This window comes from Manduca sexta, unplaced genomic scaffold (assembly GCF_014839805.1).
Source record: "Manduca sexta isolate Smith_Timp_Sample1 unplaced genomic scaffold, JHU_Msex_v1.0 HiC_scaffold_2001, whole genome shotgun sequence".
Classification (NCBI taxonomy): domain Eukaryota; kingdom Metazoa; phylum Arthropoda; class Insecta; order Lepidoptera; family Sphingidae; genus Manduca; species Manduca sexta.
The window spans coordinates 1-15,902 of record NW_023592922.1 but is presented as its reverse complement, the minus strand read 5'-3'; the positions used below and the strand labels follow the sequence as shown (position 1 = coordinate 15,902).

At 36.2% G+C, this 15,902-nt stretch overlaps 1 long non-coding RNA gene across 1 annotated transcript; it reads left to right on the top strand.

The window, feature by feature from the left end:
• The first annotated feature begins 9,390 nt into the window (after positions 1–9,390).
• LOC119191852 lies at positions 9,391–15,467 on the top strand. Its single transcript, XR_005113545.1, has 3 exons — positions 9,391–9,494; positions 14,879–14,909; positions 15,297–15,467. It is a non-coding gene; the product is annotated as an uncharacterized LOC119191852 (long non-coding RNA).
• The last annotated feature ends 435 nt before the right edge of the window (positions 15,468–15,902 follow it).

Genomic DNA, 15,902 nt, shown 5'->3' with positions numbered 1-15,902 from the left:
GGTACAATCCCTCTGTAATATAGTACAATCCGAAACAAGGGAATACAAACGATGGAAATCCGCGAAATACGTAGAAAATGATTATTTTTTAAAAAATTACAGCCATTTTCAAATGAATAATTAATATGATGATTTTATTGCTGAATATCATGGAAGAATATGTCACTCAGAGGTACAATCCATCTGTAATATAATACAATCCGAAACAAGGGAGTACAAATGATGGAAATCCGCGAAATACGTAGAAAATGATTATTTTCTTCCAAGTACGGCCATTTTCAAATGAATAATTAATGTGATGATTTTATAGCTGAATGTGATGGAAGAATACGTCCCTAAGAGGTATCATTTCTCTGTAACATAGTACAATCCGAAACCACGGAGTACAAATGACGGAAATGCACGAAATTCGTAGAAAATTATTATTTTCTTCCAAGTACGGCCATTTTTAAATAAATCATCATTGTAATGATTTTATAGCTGAATATGATGGACGAATACGTCCCTCAGAGGTGCAATCCCTCTGTAATATAGTACAATCCGAAACAAGGGAGTACAAACGATGGAAATCCACGAAATTCGATCAAATTTATAATTTTTTGAAAAGGTAGAGCCATTTTCTAATGAATCATCATTATGATAATTTAATAGCTGAATATGATAGAGGCAAACATTCTTCATAGGTACAATTCCTCTTAAATATACCTACTCCAATTTGAAATAAGGGAGTAATTATGATACCATAAAACCCAATAACTAGGCAATAGACAAAAAATCAACTGAAATAATATTTATAATGAGTGGCATAAAACACGTGCGCTTCTTTACCCACTTAGTGACTTTAAGGTATAATAAAACAAAAGGTTATTAATTAAGGTTACAAAAATTATTTATATTTTTTATTACTTTACGCAGCCATTGCTCTTTGGTTCTTGGTTAAATTTATGACATTTGCGCAAACTTTTTACAAGCGTTAATACAAATAGTGGTATGCATTGTTAAGTAATTATTTGTAATTAAAATAATACAAAGAGTTTTTTTTCTTGAACTGTTAACTATTTCTATCTCTAGATTTTTATATGTACCTGTGTCTTGTTCCCAAACTGGTAAGTTGTATAAAGCCAAACTTTTCCAGATAAACTCAAAATTATATAATTATGCCTATTTTCAAAGGAGGCGATAAGACAAACCCTGGCAACTAACGGTCAATTGCAGTATTGCCGGTCCTTCAAAAAATACTTGAAATAATACCCTATGAACGCTTAAACAAGGTATAGGTTTAGGGCAGGACATCTGTCGGAACCGCTAGTAGCAATTAAAATAAATTCAAATATAACTTTCCAAACCAAAAAATGATTTTTACTTTTGTTGTTGTATAGTGTTTGTTTTTGTTATCATTTTGACTTTATTTGCGTTCTTATTACACTTCCCATACACAGATTTTAATATCAGTTTATTTTTTTAAATCCAGTGTGGACGACTGCTCAAATAAAATTACCAAAATGAGCAAAAATACATATATTTGTACATATCAAAAGCGCAATGGTATCAATAACAAGCTTCTGAAGCACCATAAATATTACGTCATACATTAGTGAACCTTCATAGTCGGGACTATCATCCACACATGACAGCGATCGTACTACATGTGAAAAGGATTCTACTACTAAGGCAACTATTTTCTATCATATTCAGCTGTGAAACCATCAAAATTATCATTCGTTTGAAAATGACTGTACTTTTTCAAAAAAATTTAAATTTCAACGAATTTCGTGGATTTCTTTCGTTTTACTCCCTTATTTCAAATTGTAGTATATTTAAGAGGAATTGTACCTATGAAGAATGTTTGCCTCTATCATATTCAGCTATTAAATTATCATAATGATGATTCATTAGAAAATGGCTCTACCTTTTCAAAGAATTATAAATTTGATCGAATTTCGTGGATTTCCATCGTTTGTACTCCTTGTTTCGAATTGTACTATGTTAGAGAGATTGTACCTCTGAAAGAGGTATTCGTCAATCATTTTCAGCTATAAAATCATCACAATGATGATTTTTTTGAAAAAGGCCGTACTTGGAAGAAAATAATCATTTTCTACGTATTTCGTGGATTTCCATCATTTGTACTCCCTCGTTTCGGATTGTACTATGTTACAGAGGGATTGTACCTCTAAGGGACATATTCTTCCTAGTATTCAGCAATAAAATCATCATATTAATTATTCATTTGAAAATGGCTGTACTTTTTATAAAATAATAATTTTCTAAGTATTTCGTGGATTTCCATCTTTAGTACTTTCACGTTTCGGATTGTACTATGTTACAGAGGGATTGTACCTCTGAGGGACGTATTCATCCATCACATTCAGCTATAAAATCATCACAATGATGATTTATTTAAAAATAGCCGTACTTGGAAGAAAATAATAATTTTCTACAAATTTTGTGCATTTCCGTCATTTGTACTCCCTCCTTTCGGATTTTACTATGTTACAGAGGGATTGTACCTCTGAGGGACATATTCGTCCATCATATTCAGGTATAAAATCATCACAATGATGATTTTTTTGAAAAAGGCCGTACTTGGAAGAAAATAATCATTTTCTACGTATTTCGTGGATTTCCATCATTTGTACTCCCTCGTTTCGGATTGTACTATGATACAGAGGGATTGTACCTCTAAGGAACATATTCTTCCATAATATTCAGCAATAAAATCATAACAATGATAATTCATTTGAAAATGCTTGTACTATTTTGAAAAATAATAATTTTCTAAGTATTTCGTGGATTTCCATCGTTTGTACTTTCCCGTTTCGGATTATACTATGTTACAGAGGATTATACCTCTGAGGGACGTATTCATCCATCATATTCCGCTATAAAATCATCACAATGACGATTTATTTAAAAAAGGCCGTCCTTGGAAGAAAATAATAATTTTCTACAAATTTCGTGCATTTCCGTCATTTGTACTCCCTCGTTTCGGATCGTACTATTTTAGAGAGGGATTGTACCTCTGAGGGACATATTCTTCCATAGTATTCAGCAATAAAATCATCATATTAATTATTCATTTGAAAATGGCTGTACTTTTTTAAAAAATAATCATTTTCTACGTATTTCGTGGATTTCTGTCGTTTGTACTCCCTTGTTTCGGATTGTACTATGTTATAGAGGGATTGTACCTCTGAGGGACGTATTCGTCCATCATATTCAGCTATAAAATCATCACAATGATGATTTATTTAAAATGGCCGTATTTGGGAGAAAATATTAATTTTCTAGGAATTTCGTGAATTTCCATTGTTTGTACTCCCTTGTTTCGGATTGTACCATGTTAGAGAGGGATTGTACCTCTGAGGGGCGTCTTCAGTCTTCAGTCGTCTTCTTTCAGCTATAAAATCATTAAAATGATGGTTGACTTGAAAATGCCGCGAGTTTATGTTACTACACAAGGCGGTGATTGACAAAACTCTCAGTACACCATATCTCTTGTCCCTATAAGGTACAAACAAAATAAAAAACGGTACAATCCGGTACTGACCTAGTATAATTTTAAACTCACTTGCCAACTTCCAACAGGTCAAAAAACAATTTATATAGGTAATAAAGTTAATGAAAAGTATAGTAAACAAAGAAGCCAGCTCGGGCTGGCAGGAAAGAAGAAATAAAATGATGTATATGTTATTTTAAATAAATAATAAGGGAGAAACGCGTCGTGATCCTCACCGGTGAGGACAATAAAAGTCCTAACCTAGCTAACCTACCAGCCTTTCACTAGCTTCCTAAGCGATGACTACACGAAGAAGAAAGGCAGAAAGAAACTCCGGGCTTTATTTTTTGTCATCAATTGTCCATTAAATCTTTTATAATATTATTTTTAAATATATATATATATTTTAATAAGTCTTTTGTATACAAAGTCTGATTAATTATATAAGCTAATATACGCACATCACCGTAAAAGTGCGGAGAAAATCCACCTAAAAGTATTTAACAACAATTAAAAATTAACGAAAAAAAAAACAGTAATACTATAAAAATAATTTTAAGAAAAATTAAACCGCCTTCAAAACCACTCAAAACCAAAAATAATTTCACATAACAAGTATATATTGGATACCAATTTTGGAGTCGGTGCCTAATTAAAATTGCTAGTTAGCTATATTTGTTGCATAGTCCATCTATGAGCTAAAATTCTTTCAAATCAATTAAAAGGAGTAGGTTTGCGTGTACTACAACATACACAGTGAAAGGTGTAATAATAACCAAGCACATGTATGGTGTTTCATCTTTTTTCGAGGCAGGGAGTGTAATACACCCACATTTGACCAGCTATATGTAACAGGGGAAGAATTTGGGTAGTGCACAGTTCACAAATTTAAATATTTCCTTAATAGTTTTCATTTGCTGTGCTGCGGCGATGTGTTTATGTCCGGTGACAATCTGACTTGCTGACTTTGTACGCTGGCAGCACATTGTTTTCGTATATTCGTTAATGTATTTATCTAGCTTAACCAGCAATTTCAATTAGACACCGACTCCAAAATTCGTATCCAGTATATACCTGTTATGTGAAATTATTTTTTGGTTTTGAGTGGTTTTGAAGGCCGTTTATTTATTTTTATATTATTAAATTATTTTTATTTTCAAAACAGCTCGAGCAACATAATCCTTATTGTGGTAACTAATTAGCAACAAATTCCTACATTACGACTTATCAAATAAGTATAAGTTTCGTGAGTGTCCAGGCTAGCTTGATATCAAGATAGCAGTGGTAGCTTTTTTTTCTAAACGGCTTGAGCAAAAAAATCGAAATAGTGGTAACTAATTAGCAACAAATTAGCAACAAATTCCTACATTACGTCTGATCAAATAAGTATAAGTTTCATTAGGGTCCATGCTAGCTTGATATCAAGATAGCAGTGGTAGCTTTTTTCTAAACGGCTTGAGCAAAAAAAATCGAAATAGTGGTAACTAATTAGCAACAAATTCCTACATTACGTCTGATCAAATAAGTATAAGTTTCGTTAGGGTCCATGCTAGCTTGATATCAAGATAGCAATGGTAGCTTTTTTTTCTAAACGGCTTGAGCAAAAAACAAGAAGTAGTGGTAACTAATTAGCAACAAATTAGCAACAAATTCTAAAATATATTTGGTTTAATTCTGCTAAGTTACTACTGCTACCTTGACAGAGCTCATTATTTGGCGTTTTTGCCATGCCTATTGTAATCAAATCTAACAGCTCATGTGATAGGACCCTTTCTTTTAATTTTATCCGTGGTGCTTTACAACTAGCTTGTCTAGTTGTAAACGTCCCTATCCTTGAGGTTAAAACGCCTACTTACATCATGATTTGTCACCCACATTGCTCTGGAGGGAAGTGAACAATTAATATTTCCAACTCCTCCCTATCTTTCTATTTGATTAATTTCGTTGCGGGATAATGACATATTAGTGTTCCCTGAGACTCGGCGAGCTTCACCGCTCGGTGACATACAATGCCGCTGCTGATCCTGACTTACAGTTGTAGTGGTGGGTGTGAGAGCGGGAAAGTCTCATAATACATATTTCAGTTTTTTTTGATAACTCATCGTCATAATGGCGATCAGATTTTTAGTATCTCTGGCTTTGAATGAGACGAGCTTGCCGTTCGCCTGAAACGAATCGACAGTCCTATACAGTAGAAACACCATCCAACACCTTGAATTACAAAGTATAGGAGTTCCTCTATGCTCGCCATCCTAAGACATGAGATGTTAAGTATCATTTATTTCGTTTATTTAGTTCTGTTAATCTTCGGGGCTATTTTCATATACACATTTAACTTTGTGTCTAGGGCCGCGACAAATGTCTCCTCGTACGGGCGTGCATTCAGTGTATGCATTCAGATGAGCATATTCTATTCCTATAGATTCCAGAACTGTTTCCAGACTGGAGAAGTAATCAAGAGATGGAGTACAGTAAATAACACCTAGTAAGGTTTTCACTCTCTTGACCCAAACATCAAGAAACAGAAATTCCGCACAAGCAGAATAAGAAACAGAGGAAGATATTACAGTTTTATATTTCAGGTCGCTACGTAAATATATAGCGACTTCGCCCCCTCTCCTGTTAATTCGATCATTTCTAATCAAAATGAAACCAGGGAGGGTGTAAAGGCTAGAAGGAAGGTGAGGTTTGAGAAGGCCAGCTCACTGGAGACCGAGCGCAGAATTAATAATGGACAGAACTTACGACAGATATTCTGCCGTGCTAAGCGCAAAAGCGGTATGTCAGGGAAACCTTATTTCGAGATAATCGAAGTTTTGTAAATATAGTTTTGTAAAACTGAGATAGCAAAACTCTTTTAAGGTTTATTTTAACAAGTTCTAAACAAGATACCGTTATTTAGATAAGTTCATTGGACGGGTAATTCTTTAAGTTATCTGACGACATAAAAATCAAGAATTACATTTTTTTTGAGATGCCGCTTTTGAGCTTAGCATGGCAGTATTTCACGCGGGAATGACGTGATAAAAATAACAACTCAATTCCACACAAGTGTACACTATTTATAGTGATTATTAGTGGCATAGTCTCAACAAATGCTTCTGAGGTTTCACTATTATAATTGACAATCAACAAGATACCAACACGCGAGCGGCGATAGTCTAGTTGGATGTGGAACTGCCGAGACGAGTGTCCGCAGGTTCGAATCCTAAGGGCACACAAAAGGGGAAAAGGTGTGATGTTATATATATGTATGCATGTAAGAAGTAGAGTCAACTAAACCCAACGCAAAAACGCAACTGATATGTTTCACACGCAGTACGACTATCGCGCTGAAATCTTACGCCTCTGCCTACCACTGAAAAAGGGAAAATGTGTTTTGCTGTATGTATAACTAAATACGTCACAGGAAAGCTAAATTCGCGATTTCGTTTTCTTGGACGACATAACTATTCTAGTTTTTTTGTTTTAAAACCAAACTACTAAAGCGATTTTGAAAAAAAATCTATGGGACCAATCTGGAGAGATATTCTTTCGAATAAAAAAATAATTTTCCAAATCGGATCAGAGATCACATCGAGTTCAGAGGTAACAAACATACAAAAAAAAAACATTCACGTTGAATTGATAAGCTCCTCCTTTTTTTGAAGTCGGTTAAATGAGATTAATAATGAAATTTAAGAAGCAATGTCACAGTAAATTTAAAGGAAAACATCTGAAACCAATGACGTTTTACAAATAGACGCGTCATACACTAACAAAATGGCACATAAAAACGGCGCAGTATTTACTATAGTCACGTACCTCTACATATAATTACAAATTGGCTCGAAGAAGGAATAAAAAGATGCAGCATACATTCGTTAGAAAAGGATATATACATCGACAGTTACGTAACAACGTTAGTATTACCTTACTTTCGTCTTGCCTGTATTGAGCTCGGACAACGTATCTATGTAATAAAAACATCTTAGTCTGAAACCATTCCTGGTTTACTTTTCTCGATTTTTTTTATCATTTTATAGTTTATTGCGAGTATGGTGCGTGAGTGTATTTCTGATTGAAAGTGTGAATTCACTGCGACGAATTCTCTTAGAGTAGTAGTGGCATTAGGCTTGTTATTATATTTATTTCATTTCAAACTTACAGCATGGCTGGAATTACTCATTCATGACTGCCTCGTACAGCAGCGCACTGAGGTCCTGGGTTCGAATCTCGGGTTGGATAAAGTAATATTTTGGCTTTTCTGCTCAGTATTAGTCTGGAATTTGTGCCCGATATGGCGATAGGCTCGCCCCCTATGACATCATGGGATGGAACACACTTGGCGAGTCGGTGCCCTGATTGTGCGTATAACTGTGTGTATAATGTGATGTGTGTGTATAACTTATCTATATATATAAAAATGTATTCCTATTTCCCTTGGTCACGCCATCACGCGTGAACGGCTGGACCGATTACACTATTTTTCTTGTTGTGTTTGTATTGTCAGGAGAAGGTTCTTATGAAAGAAAAAATTCAAAAAATTGCGCGTACAATTAGAAAATTTAACGAAAATATTAATTTTATATAACTGTCAATTGTTTGAAATAACTATCAGCGATTGACAGAATTCGCGCTGCAAATTCAAAGACGGGACAACGTCTGTCGGGTCAACTAGTACATTTATAACAGTAATGTCTTAATGACCTTGTATTAATGTTATTTGCGCAGTATTTTTTCCTTTTAAACTAGACTAAACCTAGATCAATGGCTTAATTTATATGCACCAAGTCTGCTGACATTGATAGTATTAAGAAGTTAAATAACGTTATATTATTTCCTTATTCTTAATTATTTTGCGCACGTTTTAATGGCCGTTGTTTGAAACAGCAAATTATGTAAGCAATAATACTTTTGGAGATTATTGCTAGCAATATATCTTTACTAATATATAAAGCTGAAGACTTTGTTTGAACGCGCTAATCTCAGGAACTACTGGTGCAAATTGAAAAATTATTTTAGTGTTGGATAGCCCATTTATCGAGGAAGGCTATAGGCTGTATAACAACACGCTACGACCATTAGGAGCTGAGAATCAATGAATAATGTAAAAATGTGGGAAATTATCCCTTTTGTGAGCTTTCGTTGCGTGTGATGAGAAAACGGTTAAAGTTACGCAACAAACATGTATGACAGAATTATTCCTCTTAATAAGTTCTAAAAAATATAATATAAAACAAAGTCCTCCGCCGTATCTGTCTGTCTGACTGAACGCGATAGACTCAAAAACTACCGAACGGATTTAGATGAAATTGAGCATGGAGATAGTTTAAGATCCTGGGAAGGACATACTTTTATCCCGGAAAACTCACGCGGACAAAACCGCGAGCAAAGCTGGTATGTATATATTAAATATCACAAATTAACCACGTTAGCAAAATAAATTGATTTTATAATTGTATAATTTGTTACTCATCTATTTTTTCACGTTATTTAGATAATTATCTCGATAATTAACAAAGAAAAATTCGGTTAGTAATAAGTTTTTAAAATTCGTCAAATTAACATATTTTATCCATGCTACCCCATTAAGCTACCATTTACCAACATTACTGTAAGGAAAAACTTGGGCGTCTAGTCAAAAGGAAGCTCACGAAAAATCAGCTTGATAGTAATAAGCGATGAAAAGTGTACCAGGGATCTTGTACTAAAACTGCCCTTCAACTATTTTTATCATCATCCAGGTTGTTAGAGATCGCCTCGAGAGCTAACACCGGCATTTGTACCACCAATATTTTATTAATTTCCACCGTTTGTATACTTTGTCTTGTTTTTTATATTTACGGTGTATAATAAAGTTTTAAATAAATAAAATATTTTTGAACCTGTTTTCAAAGTTTTTTTCCTTTCAGGTAGTCCGAGGTGTCCACATCGAGCCAGCTCACATAGTCAAGAAACGTAGCATAGACCAACCATTAAGAATAAGCATATACTACGACCATTCTGTGTATAGGTAAGATTTTAATTAATGAATGAATCCCTCCTAGCCGTATTTCGGCCACGGCGGCCAATCGAAAATTAAGTAGTTTATAGGTAGTACAATTTACTTTCCATACAATTTATGTTTATATGACTCAATTAAGTATAAGCAGATGTTTATATTGTTAATTGTTTTTTGTAGAATCGTTTCCGTAGGTATTTCAATTAGGGCATAGGTTTAAGCAATACAATCTAGTCTTAATGTAATTTAGTGCTTGAGTATTCTTTATAATGATTGTGTTCTATGTTATGCCTTTTGTTAAATTAAATTTAAAAAATCCCCCAACGGAGATCAGACAGGAGATATTATGGTGCACGAGTGTGTGCAATACACAAGCACTCTCTGTTCCTTCTCATAGTCCGGTGAGATGACATACCCGGAGAGATATCAGACCAACGGCTTTACGTACTTTAGGCACGTGGTTACAGCCAAGTTCCTGACTCCGAGCTGCGATTCAGTTATTTTTAAGATGGAAAAATCCAGTCACAATTATATTGGGATTTTAATACTGATACGATAGCTTTCTGTGATCTATTTTGTACATTATTTTTCATTCGTTATGAATAAAAGCGGCGATAGCCTAGTTGGGTGTGGAACGGACTGCTAAGACGAATGTCCGCAGGTTTAAAACCCAAGGGCACCACATGTGACTTTTAAAATCATGTGTGTATTCTTTGTGAATTACCGCTTGCTTTAACGGTGAAGGAAAACATCGTGAGGAAACCTGAACATCTGAGAAGTTCTCTATAGGAATTTCGAAGGTGTGTGAAGTCTACCAATCCGCACTAGGCCAGCGTGGTGGACTAAGGCCTTATCCCTCTCAGTAGTAGAGGAGGCCCGTGCTCAGCAGTGGGACAGTATATAATACAGGGCTGATATTATTATATATGAATGAACAATGTTATTTCGTTTATGGCAGTAGTTCCTAGCCTTTTAATATTGTTACCCCTGTATTCTCTGTGGAAAACAAACTTACCTATCGATATATATGTACTACGTGCTAGATCTGGCGTTCCGTACACTCATTGTGTTCGACTCAATTGTACTGCAATCCGTACACATGATTTTTGTATGATTTCAACATCGACAGCGTGTGGTTATATACGGAGTGGCGCTCATAATATAAGAACACGAGTCTAAGTGTAAACTTGGATGTGAATAAAAATATTAATGATTTCTTATATTTACGCGAATGTTAGACATTGAAATTAAACTAATTTTCGGATTCTATCGCGGTCTTTTGTATTTTATTTTTCTCCCGACGTTTCGAAGACTTTGCAGCCTTCATGGTCACGGGGGGGACTGAGGTGTTGTTCATCCGTAAAGTCAAAGTTACAATATCTACCTACATTTTTCAAATATACAACTTTTTTAAAATTTTAGCTGTTGGTGGTCCGATCTACGCAGAATGAGCTCACAGTGCCTTGAAGTCTGGCAGCCGGTCTTTTGGGTTCCGATTTAATTCAATGTAGAACTGGATCCCAGGCTTGTGCAAGCTTCCAACCATCTTCCCTATTGAAATTAGGATGTTTTTTTAATTTCAATAGCCTCGCGAATCATCCTGGGCAGGAATCGGTGTTCTTTGGCGAGGATTTGTGGCTTGTCTAGTCGCAGATAATGATTGGCGCCTCCTTCAGAGTGTTCAGCGACTGCAGACTTCGTCGAGCGTCGGTGTTTCACGTCAAATATATGTTCTTTTACGCGGGTCCCTATATTTCTTTTTGTTTGCCCGATATAAGAGAGGCCACAGTTGCAATCTATTTTGTATACTCCCGGTTCTTGTAGAGGTATATGACACTTGACAGGTGGTAAAAATTGACTAATCTTCTTAGGCGGCTTAAAATAAGTTTTTATGGAAGCACGCTTCAGGATGTAGCCAATCTTGTCGGTGACTCCTCTTACATATGGTAATACAACCGGAACACGTTCAACTGTGGCTGGTTTCACTCGGTTTCTGTGACGGCGGCGTGGAATTTGGAGCTTGTTGTCTCGCAGTACTTGCTTGACATGTTGCAGCTCAGCGGCCAGGTGTTTCTCGTCACAGATTCCTTGTGCTCTCTGAAACAAAGATTTGCCCACGGTAGCTAACTGTTTTGGATGGTGATGAGATTCACCGTTCAGATATTTATCAGTATGGGTCAGTTCTACATTTAATTAAATCGGAACCCAAAAGACCGGCTGCCAGACTTCAAGGCACTGTGAGCTCATTCTGCGTAGATCGGACCACCAACAGCTAAAATTTTAAAAAAGTTGTATAATTGTAAAATGTAGGTAGATATTGTAACTTTGACTTTGCCGATGAACAACACCTCAGTCCCCCCCGTGACCATGAAGGCTGCAAAGTCTTCGAAACGTCGGGAGAAAAATAAAAAACAAAAACCGCGATAGAATCCGGAAAATTTGTTTAATTTCAATAAAAATATTAGTCAAATGTAAAATTATTTGTTGTGCAAGTGAATAAATAGGTTATAACAGTGACGTTTTGGTTACCATTTTAGTTCAGATTTTGAAAAATAGTTATATGGACGTTCGTGTATCATACATCTATACATATTATAAAACAAAGTCCCCAAAAGCTGTCTGTATGTGATCTATTTTCTCAAAATCTACTGAACATACTTTTATACGTTTTTACTAAAAGATAGTGCAACACTTGAGCAAGGTTTACGTTAATAGTACATTACGGTTTTATGTAAATTGACTGAAACAATGATTACTGTTGAAGAGGTCACGTGGTTGCAAAAAATCTAGTTGGTCGCGATTTACGCGGGAAAAAATTAGTAACACACTGGTTTCCACGCAAGAGATGCCGCGTACACAGCTACTAAGTTAAATAAACATACACCTTATTAATATTAAATGGACGTAGAAATGAGACAGCCTTGATATTTGATAACAAATTATTTCAATTTGTAAATCCATGAATATAAAATGTCTAATCTATAACTTATTTACGTTTTGAATGTTAAATGATCTCTGTGGTAGATAGATGTGGATTTTACTTTTATTTATCAGATTCTCTGATTAGAAATTCCATTTGTAATTTTCTGTGATATAATTGATTTCTTCTTTACTGACTTTCGGGAACGGCAGTCAATCTCAACGGAGGTCAACCAAGTACAGAGACATTCACACTCACTACAACTCCTGTAAGCCAGGATCAGTGGCATTGTATGACACCGAGCAGTGAAGCTCGCCGAGTCTCTGGGAACACTAATTTGTCATTATCCCGCAACGAAATTAATCAAATAGAAATATAGGCAGGAGTTGGAAATATTAATTGTCCACTTCCATAGCAAAGCGGGAGACAAAATAATGATCTAAGGAGGCGTTTTAACCTCAAGGACAAGGACGTTTACAACTAGATAAGCCAGTCATAAAGCACCACGGATAAAAATTAAACGAAATAGGCATTGCAACAGAGTATTACACCCGTGCCTGGGAAAGCATGTAAAGCCATTGGTCCTGCGCCTGATCTCTCACCGGTCATGTCTGCCGTCTCACTGGACTATGCGAAGGTACATACAGAGAGTGCACCTGTGTACTGAACACACTTGTGCACTATAATATCTCCTGCGTGGCTTTTCCGTTGAGATTGGCCGGTTATGAAAGAATTAATCATCAATCAATAGAGACTTGTGATTTAACAGCCTTTTGGCAATAGGGTACTTTCCTATGTTTGATTTAGTTTATTATTTTATATGTAACAGAAAATAATATAATAAATACTTCTGTGAAATCAGCATCAAAATTGGTTGAAAAATAGAGCAGTTATTCATATTTGAAATATTGTTGTGAGTAAAAGTGGGGACGTGGTGGGGTTATCGCGCTGTCCTTTTCTCACTCACGCGGCGTTATGGCTGGTGGCACCTGGTGACGTCACATTTCACTATTACAGTAATTTCACAGCTATAATCAAATTTCAAAGCTTTTTAACTTATTATTATTGCGTGAATTTTCAAAATTCTTTTTCCGAAAATATTTAGGTTAACTACATTTTTGATAAATGTATTTAAAATAAAGTCAACTACCCTATTGCATGATGAAATATTGGTCGAACTAGGTTCTCAAATTCGTGCCAAATTGAGGTTTCTGTGGTTAGGTTTGATTTACAAAGTAAATATTAAATTACTTGTTACTTCATTCAGAGTAAGTCGATGAAGGTACTGGTGGTAGGTCTATCATATGTGAGAGTCCGCCTGAGTAGATACCACCGCAATTAGGGGCGGCTGTAGACGAAGACAATTACCGTCGGAGGAAGCCCGCAGCAGTCCTTAATACGCCGAAGAGGGCCACCGTGAAGTTTTAGTTGGTAGGCCGTTAGGTTGGGTTGTATATAGGGTCAGGGACCCGGCGGCCGCCCGAAGGTCCTGATCAAATTCTGGCAGCTCTTTGTCGGGCCGTAAGGCAACGGTTACCCCAACATAACCGCTCAATCGCCCCCCAAGAAGGTTAGGCGGTAGTAATAAGGAAATTTCGCCGCGACAAAAAACACCGCAATGCCTATTTCTGCCAAGCAGCAGTGTGTAGTCACTGTTGTGTTCCAGTTTGAAGGACATTGTAGCCAGTGTAACTACTGGATATATGGTCCCATCTACGCAGAATGAGCTCATGACTTGAAATCTGGCATCCGGTCTTTTGGGTTCCGATTTAATTCAAAGTAGGAATTCGTTCTTAACTAGGTGGTTATCGAAAACGAGATTTTCCAAGGCATTTGACTTATACAAAATATCAAATCTAGCAGCTCATGTGATAGGACCCTTTCTTTTAATTGTATCCGTGGTGCTTTATAACTAGCTTATCTAGTTGTAAACTCCTATCCTTGAGGTTAAAACGCCTCCTTAGTTTATTATTTTGTCCCCGTTTTGCTATGGAGGGAAGTGGACAATTAATATTTCCAACTCCTTATCTTTCTATTTGATTAATTTCGCGGGATAATGACGGATTAGTGTTCGCTGAGACTCGGCGAGCTTCACCGCTCGGTGTCATACAATGCCACTGCTGATCCTTACAGGAGTTGTAGTGGCGGGTGTGAGGGAGGGAGAAATATTCCAATTTTCAGAAAGTTAGCCTTCCCTTCTTTAAACACAATACACTGTCCTACTTCTGGGCCTATATTGAGAGGGGTTAGCTTAGTCCACCACGTTGTAGTGCCAAGACTTCATACCTTTAAAATTCTTAAGAATTCAGGTATGCAGGTTTCCTCACGATGTTTTCCTTCACAGTTAAAGCAAGCGATAATTCACAAATACACATGTAACATTGAATTGTTATGTTTGGTCACCAAAGTCTGTTCCATTCTTAAGTCTAGCGATGGTTGTTTTATGCAATAATTAATTTTTGGGTTTTTGTTTCAGGTTAGAATCGGAGAAGTTTTTAATGATTAATGTAAGTATTTTTTAGAATTATATTTCATATTTTTGAATAGGGAGAAAATGATTATGCGTTGAATGAACTACTTTTTTGTACGGGCAGCCAGTTACCCCGCTCCACCTGATGGTAAAGAGTTGGGTCAATAGAATGTCGACTGACGAGAGATGATTACCCCTCAGTCGACACAATTATGTCTGTTGGAACCGAAACTCAGGCTGATCCTGGAACGCGACACACGTGGGCCACTATGGCGGGTTTTAACACCTTGTGTGCGGTCGCTATCTGGGCGGATATAAAGTATATCCTACCACCAGCAAACCATTCGTCTCGGCAGTCTGTTCCACTTCCAACTGCTATCATGTAAAAAGAAATAATATAATTTAATTTATCAATATTTTCCAGGACACAATTCTCCCTGAAGCCGTAAAATTTTGGGAGCAAGCGCTGAAAGTGAGGAAGACTGGAGGGCCTATCAAATTAAATAGGTAAGATCAATGACGTTTTACAAATAGATGCGTCATAGACTAACAAAATTGCACATAAAAACAGCGCAGTATTTACTATAGTCACATACCTGTACAGCCCTAGCAGCTCGCATTGATACGGCCCGAGTGTGCCCGAATGGGCCCGAGCGTCGACCGCCGTGGCCATTACATTCGAACAAAATGCATTTATTAGTTAAAAATAAATTTAATAGTGTATACTCATTCACAGTTGGAGTATAATTTGTACATCGTCTAGAACACAGGAAGGCAAAATATTTAAAAAATACAAAAAGTTTGTAAGCCGACTAGCCGCGACAGTGGTTGGAGGTTGACTAAGTGAATGTCGGGCAATTACCTTGCTTTTGTCTTGCCAGTAAAAACTCGGACAACGTATCTATGTAATAAAAATATCTTAGGGTCAGCTTGTTTTACCTTCAATGGCGGACTTACAATTTTGAAAATAGGTTTGAAATATTAAAATAGAAGAGTATTGTAGCCCTGCAGCGGCTTGTCTGAGTTTCTG